Here is an 8,568-nt window from a genome sequence, read left to right as displayed (position 1 = left end):
GGCTTCTGGAAGCTGTATTTTTGTCCTCAAATGTCTCTAAGGAGAGAGAAGAAGATGGCAGCAGTATCTGTGCGTGGAGTTGGAGGTAAGGGTTGATGTTAAAGACGGAACACTGCATAGGTAGAAGGGCAACAATTACCCCTGTGGGGAGATAACTGTCACTCGGCAATATGAAGGGCACGACTCTGGAAATGGTGATAAATAGGGAGATGTGGAAGGTGGTATAAAAGAATGGGAAAAAGTCGGGTGAGTAGAGCAAAGGGCCATGTGGAGTTCCAAGTGATGACTGAGGGATTTCCTCCTTGACACGTTGGAGAACAAGGCATGCTTCTCATGGTGACAAGAAAGCTTCACTTGGAGATGGTTTCAAAGTGGCCAGAAAGGGCCTGAAACAGGAGGACAACATGTTTGAATCCAGAGTGATGAAAAATAGAAAGACACTGAGGGTTGCTGACCAATGCAGTAGAGTTTTAGAAATCTTAAGAGTCAGCAGGTAGCAGAGATGCTTTCATTCCCAGCTATGATGGAGTAGCTTCTATCAGGCCAACCCACCTGGTAAGAACAATAAGAAAAGGCAGACAAGATGCAGACTTTCTTTTTTGAAATGGTAGTGGAGGAGTCCTATTTAGCAGTCAGGAAACCTGAGCTCTCATCTGTATGATGTTGAATAAGCACCCACTTGCTCTGGCCTCAGTTTTCTCATCTGTAAAATGGCTGCTTGGGGCCCAGGTCTGACCCAGGATCTTATCACAAATGTCATGTGTGCTTTAAGTGGGAAAGCCTTGGTCTCTTCTGCCACAATCTATACTCATGCATAATTCATCACTATTTGTAAAATATTTTCTTAAAGAGAGGACATCAGCAATCCTGACATACAAAATGGGGCTACACAAGTCACGTGATTAGTTGTGTCAGAGGCAGGTGCTATGGTTTCACAACTTGTACTTCATATGTCCAAGTCATGCTTACACACTCTGTACAGATTCTGTATAGAAACCTCTTCAGGCACTGTATGTGCACAAGTTCCCCACAGAATACATACACCCACGTGTGCAAACAACAGCACATATTTACACATCACGTGCATGCACAGATACATGCACACATCCATACATTCAGGGGAGTTAGGGAATCAGCAGTCAAACTCATCTTAAGCTGCCAGTGGCTCAGAGAAAGTGACTGAGAGACAGTGGTCCGTGAATATTTTTTCATTTCTTCATGGTCCAGGTTTCCTGAGCAAATAGTACCGTAACCTGGGTTACAGGATGATGGAATGGTCAGACATGCCTTGGAAGTTGGAGGTAGTGAATTGCTCTGCGGAAGCAAGTAAGGGCATATCTCCGCAGAGCTTGCATTCCAGGCATAACAGACCCAGAGACCTTCCTCTCTCCCCAGAGAGATCTGCTTATATTCCAGAGCAAAGGTCTCTCTCCTCTGCCCTCTCTCTCTTCCTACCTCTCTTCTCCCCCTCCCTCTCCCTCTCTTTCTTTCTCCAGATGCCTCAGAGAAGCTCTGACTCACAGGCATACCCTATTATATTGTGCTTTGCTTTATTGCCCTTGGGAGAAACCATGTTTTTTACAAAGTGAAGATCATGACCTGCGTCAAGCAAGTCTATTGGTGCCATTTTTCTAACAGCATTTGCTCACTTCATGTCCCCATGTCACATTTTGGTAATTCTTGCCATATTTCAAACTTTTTCATTATTTTTCTTATCAGTAACTAGTACTTACTTCTAAGACATTATTCTGAATGATCCATTCAGATAAAAAGTTCTGTTTCTGACTGATACATTTTCACATTATTCAGCATATTCAGTAGGTACCATTAGCAGGCACAGCAGATGACAGATGATACACAAGGAACATAGAGTCTCATAGGAGCTTTATCACATGTGGTCCTAGGCTGAGAGGCCCTTCCTTATACTTCTTGGTAGGTGGAGTATATGGCATTATTATTATATTTGTTGTAGCGATCTGCGATCAGTGATTATAACTCCCTGAAAGCTCAGGTGATAGTTAACATTTTTGAGCAATATAGTATTTTTAAATTAAAGGACATACATTTTTTAGACATAGTGCTATTGCACACTTAATAGACTACAGTATAGTGTAAACATAACTGTCAAGTACACAGCGAAACCAAAACGCTCATTTGACTTGCTTTATTGTGATATTCGCTCTATTGCAGTGGTCTGAGTCTGAACCTGCGATATCTCTGAGATGTGCCTATAAATACGAGGTTCCTCTCCTGTGGTACAAACCTCACTGCACAAGCAGGTCAAAATCTAGCCCTCATCACACTGCCCTGTGGAAACTGAGGCATGGGAACGGGCGCCACTAAGATGCTCTGTGAATAAATAAGAAGTCTCCACTTGGATCCAGAGATCTTGCATCAGGATAAATAGACATAGATACAAAAAGAAAGGCTATCTGTCCTAAGCCTCTATTATGTGTTTTTCTAGAGCTGTCTGCACCAATAATAATAATATCATTATTATATGTCATTACATAATATATATAATACATATAATATATATATATATCATTGTATTATATATTATTATAATGTATATTATAATAATAGCCACATTTACTGAGTGCTTACTCTGTTGCAGGCGCAGGATTACAGGCTGTACTTGCCCAAGGTCACACACCTGGCCAGTGGCGCAGCCCTGGGGAATGGGTGCCTTTGCCCAGGGCAATGCTGCATTCGGTTGGCTGCCTTACTGTGGAGCAAGGCAGCAATGGGTATTTTGGACAAAGCACAGGTGAACAGGCTTCTTAGCTGCAGGCAGGAGTGCCAAGTCGCAGACAAGGTGTACAGAAATGGGGGCTTGCCCTGCGGGACATGATTCCCCACTAGCTAAGCTGATGGCCTTTCCCATTTTCTTGCCATGGGGTTTGCCTGTTATGAGACTAATTACTGTAACAGTCCTCCATTTCCAGGAGAGTGAAGATGCCACGCCTGCCAGATGGCTTCCCTTGCTGCCCCGGGCCAGTCACAGATTAAGGAAGGACCCATCAGCAAGAGCCGCCCACTGAGCTGGGCTCCTGGGTGTGGGGCCACAGCAGGACCTCAGAGAGGCCTTGAGTTGGAGAAGTGGGATGTGACAGAAAGAAAGGAGAATGGAAAACAGAAAGAACGGAGCATCCTGCCCTCCAGCCCCACATGTGCCCTTTCTCCACGCCTCCCTCTCCTCTTCCTTCTAGGAACAGCGATGCAATGCAAGGCATCGCCTAAACTCAGTAGGCATTTGTCAAGCCCAGGGCCCTGTGCTGGGCAGTTACTGGTCCCAGCGTGCACAGAATGCACTCTCGCCTCTGCACTTGTGCTCACGCTGTGCTTCCCCTTGCTTCCTCCCTTCCCCTAAACCAGTCCAAACTGCCAGGACCCTCTCAGTCCTGCCCCTCTCTGAAGCTCTCCCTTCTCTGAATTCCCTAACACTTTCCCTCTGGCATGGAGTTTAACACAGGTTGGACCTCTAGTCTAGATTCAGTCCAGCTCTTCAGTAAGGGCAGTATGTATAGATGGCCTCATCACTGCTGTGCTACGTGCTGGTAGCTAATAAAACTCAGCCCCTGGCCCATCGAGTTTACAGTCCAGCGGGGAAGACACATTAAACAAAGAATTTCAAGTAGGAGTGCTAAGACAGGTAAAGACTGCTTGTTGGGTGCAGGGAATGAAGGAGTTGATCTGAATCAAAGGAACCAAGGAAAGCCCACCAGATTATGAATTTTCTTACTCTTGAGTCACTGTGAGTGTAATTCTTGTCCTCTGTAGAAACTGCATATGCTTCAAGAACATATGTGAGTTAGCCCACGAGAAATCATGAGAAAACACTGTCTAGTTTGAACAAGACCAAAGTGAAAAGCATCTACAAAGAACTCACCATCCGCCCTTCCCTAACACATTCGGTCCCTGTTCTTGCTGAGCGCACCTGAAGTAGGAGTTAGGAGACTGGGGCGGAAGAAGACATACATTTCTATAAACTTTGCTGCTCCAGTTTGTTGCTTTGCTTCCTATCTTAGCCTCCTCTCTTGGAGCTGCCTGGCATAGGCCTAGGAGGAATCCTAACCCCAAATAAAGGACGAGTGCGGGTCCCACACAGGCCTGCGTGGTCACTCAACAGCAAAGTGCCAGGATTCTTGAAATCCAACAATCTGAGCAGATGGGAGAAATGCTGCCTTTCTTCCTGAAAAAGTCAACAATTGACTCACCTGCATAAAATGAATTTCATTCAACTTTATGAAAAATCATACTTTGTGCTAGGGAAGTGTGCAGGCACTGGAAGGGCCCACAGGGGCCTGGGATGTGGTGAGCCCTCAAGGAGTTTACAGGTGAGTCAGGAAATGAAGCCCCTCAGAGAGAATAATGCCAACAGTGTCCCATCAGTGGGTGTGCCCCAGGGGCCAGGCGCTGAGGGCTTTGAGTCTGTTGGCTTCCCCCTCACCGCAAGCCCTCAGGTAAGGGGGTAAGGGATTAAGGTGCCCGTTTTCAGCATGAGGGTACTGAGATTTTGACTTGCCCAGAGTCATAGCAGGCTAGTTGCAAAGGCACCATCTAACACCACTTCTTTGTTTAGCTGTATTTTTCTTTTTCGCTACAGCATGCTGGCCACAGATCAGAATGGACTTGTGTCACTTTATTAAGTAGAATGATATAAGTGCTGCGCTAGCGAGTCAGAAGGTGTCACAGGAATACAGGGGGTTGGGTGGCTTCAAAACAGAGGGGTTGGGAAAGCTCTTATATGAAGGTAGCGATTTGGGGGTATTCATTTTTGTTTTGTTTTTATTTTTTGGATCCAGAGAGTCTTTAGAGATGAACTAGTCCAGCAGTTTCCTGGGTGTGTTCTACAGGGCAAGATTTTCTTTTAAAGTCTGTATGTGTGTAAGTTTTAAAAGCCTGGGAAAGGTTGCAAATCAGACCTCCTCTTAGTGGCTCATAATGCCCATTAGCAAATCAAAGTCTCTGAAAGGTCCTGTGGTAAGGAGATCTGTTTAATCCAGGGTTTCCCAAACTTCCTTGACCATGTCACCCTCTTCTGAAAAATGCTTCCAAGGGATTCCTATTGTTCAGAATATCCCAGTAGTCCAATCCCATCATTTTAGGAGAGAGGAAAGCAAGACCAGAGAGGGTGAGTGCTGAGCCTGAGATTCCAGAGGGTCAGGAGTCAGGCTGGGCTGGCTCTGAGAGGTCTGTGATGGTCGGGTAGATTTGGACAGCTGCAGGGACCTAGGTGAGTCAATTCATGGAGGCAGGGAAGCAGTCCTTCAGTTTGGGGAAAGGTGTAGAGCCTTGTTTGGCCTCTGTAAAGTGCCAGAGGAGCTCACAGAGGGATGGTATAGGGCACAAAAGGTAGGGGAGGGTGCTATCCTTTATTGAGTAGCAGGGAGCCACTGCAGGTTTGGATGTGAAAGAGATGTGATCAGACCTGGGCCTTAGAAAGTTCCAGTGAAATGTGTGCCCTACAGTGGCTGGGTGAGGAGAGACTGGGGGCAGAGAATGAAGGCAGGCAAGAGGCAGAGAGGGCTCTGTGAACTAGACATGGATGGTCTCTTCCATTCCAGAGAGGAGACCAAGGCAGGAAGGTGAAGCTGTGCAGCCCATGTCACAGAGCCAGCCTCAAGCCGAGCCGACAAATTGCTACCATAATGATTTTCCCACTGTAAGTGTTATAAAAATCTGCTACAATTTTTAACACCTTTACTGGTAGATATGTGATATATAAGTCACACACCACACAATTCACCCACTTAAGGGATATAATTCAGAGGCTTTTAATACACATTCACAGAGATGGACATCAATCACCTCAAGAAGAAACCCCATGCCGCTGAGTTAGCATATCCCTGCCTCTCCGCACCCTCCAGCCCTAAGCAACCACAAATCTGCTTTCTGTCTCCAAAGATCTCCCTACTCTGGACATTGCATGTTAATACCACCACATACCCCTGGCCTTTGTGATTGGATTCTTTGACTTAGCATAATGTTTTCCACGTTCCTCTGTGTTGAGGCATGCACCATTCTTCCTCCTGTATTCATTCTTCAGTACTTCATTCCCTTTTATGCCCAAATAATATTCCATTGTATATCCTGCTCCGTTTTACTTGTCCACTCATCTGTTGAGGGGCATTTGAGCTGTTCCCACCTTCTAGCTATTATGAATGAGGCTCCTATGAACATTCACGCACGCATTTTTGCATGGACAAATGTTGTCATTTCCTTGTATATATACCTTGGATGGAATTGCTGGATCATATGGTAACTCTAGGTTTAACATTCTGAGGAACTGCCAGACTGTTTCCCAAACCTGCACCCCTTCACAGTCCCACCGGCAGTGTGTATGGGCTCAGTTTTTCCACATCCTCTCCTCCACTTGCCGTCATCTTCCTTTTTTATTTTAGCCATCTTAGAGGTAGTACCTCATTAGAGGTAGTTTTGCTGTGCATTCCTTAATTGGCTAATGCTGTTGAACATCTTGTCACATGCTCATTTTTATATATGTCCTGGGGAAATGTCTATTCAGATCCTTTGCACATTTTTAATTTGTTTATTTGTCCTTTTTTATTGATTTGCATAAATTTATCATGTATTCTAAATATAAGTCCCTTGTCAGACATATGATTTATCAGCATTTTCTTCCTTTCTGTGGGTCGTCTTTGGTGTTCTTTGAAGAACATAAGTTTTTAATTTTGGGGGAGTCCAATCTGTCTATTTTTTCTTTTGTTACTTGTGCTTTTGGGGTCATAAAGGAACCGTTGACTAAACCAAGGTCACAAAGAGGTAGCCAGTATCATTTGTTGAAGGACCTATTTTTCCCCATTGAATTGTCTTGACATTGGTGTTGAAAATCAATTGGCCATAAATGTAGAGATTTATTTCTAGACTCCCAATTCTATTCCATCAATCTGTAAATCTAGCTTTACGCCTGGGCCACACTGTCTCAATTACTACAGTGTCGTAGTAAGTTTGGAGTCAGGAAGAGTGAGTCCTGCAACTCTTCTTGCTTAATATTATTTTCACCATTCTGGGTCTCTTGCATTTCTGTAAGAATTTTAGAACCAGACTGTCAGTTTCTGTAAACACTGCAGCTGGGATTTCTATAGATTGTGTTAATTTACAGGTCATTTAGGGGATTACTACCATCTTAAAAATATTAAGTCTTCCAATCTAATATGGGATGTCTTTCCATATTTCATTCCTTTTTATTGCAGAATACCATTCCATTGTAGGGACAGACCACATTTTATTTATCCATCTGGGTTGTTTTCACTCCTTAGCTATTACGAATGTTAAGAATTCATGAAGCTATGAAGGTTTGTGTACACGTTTATGTGTGGATATATGTCTTCATTTTTCTTGGGTATGTATCTAGGATGGAATTGCTGGGTTATATGGTAACTCTATGTCTAATATCTTGAGAAACTGCCAGACTGTTTTCCAAAGCAGCTATGCTATTTGACATTCACCATTCACATCCTTAGCAATTTAGGAGAGTTCCAATGTCCACATCCTAATTAACATTTGCCATCCTCTGCCTGAACCATCCTAGTGGGTGTGAGGTGACACATCATTGTGGTTTTGATCTGCATTTCCCTAATGGCTAATGATGCGGAGTATCTTTTCATATGTTTGTTGACTGTCCCTTCATTCACTTCAAGGGCTGTAGGCAATGAAGAGCAGTAGGCAGCCCAGGATGGTTGGCTGGCCACATTCAGCTTGAGGCATCACCATCTAAGCACAGTGAGCGATGCCCACTGCCTCTCTAGTGCAGTCAGCTGCCCAGAGCATGCAAGGTATGGTATTTGAAATGCCCAAAGCAGCTCTCTTTAGGCACAGGGCCGCAAGTAGTCCCAACAAGGTAGGTGGAAAAGCCCTGAAATAGGAAGTGTTTTTCTTCTAAAACAAGCTATTTGCTCAGCTGCTTCCAAAGGAATCTGCCTGTTTCTTCAGTGTAAGACAGATAACGCATAAAACCACATGGATCTTTGAAACCTTGAAGACAAACAAGTGACAAACACATGGCATCCCGGAAGATTCTGGTAGGTGCATCAGACCCAGGCTTGTCAGAAAAAGAGGTCCAGAGAATGGGTACTGCCTCTGAGCGTTGGAAGAGCACAGAAAGGAGGCAGGTGGTTGCCTGGACACTTGCTGGGCCCCCAGGAGGGCTCTGCTAAACAAGAGGTCCAGCTCTGCTCTCAGAGCCCCTCGATGAGGCTGCCCAGAGAAAGTGCCAGTCGTGAGGTCCCTCGGACACCATCAGCCAGTGCTGCAGCCCAGCCAAAACCAGCTGTGGGAGGAAGTGCAGAACCCAACTGTTCCCTTCTCTGCTTGGGAATGTCCCAAGGCCCAGAGGGAAGCTGTGGGCTGCGGCTGACAGGGTTGACCACAAGCTCTGTGTTCTTGGTTTGCGTGCTGTTTGCTTATGTGTCATTCATAGAAAGTGGGTGTCCAGGGAAAGTGAGGCAGCAGCCCACCAAACCCCACACTGGAGGGGCCTGGCTTTTAAGTGACCTCAGTAATGTGATGGACACTCAGAGGAGAGAGACCAGGGGGTGAAAGTCT

Source organism: Manis javanica, chromosome 6, assembly GCF_040802235.1.
Source record: "Manis javanica isolate MJ-LG chromosome 6, MJ_LKY, whole genome shotgun sequence".
Classification (NCBI taxonomy): Eukaryota; Metazoa; Chordata; class Mammalia; order Pholidota; family Manidae; genus Manis; species Manis javanica.
The sequence above is the reverse complement of the archived record's forward strand: the minus strand, read 5'-3'. Positions refer to the sequence as shown.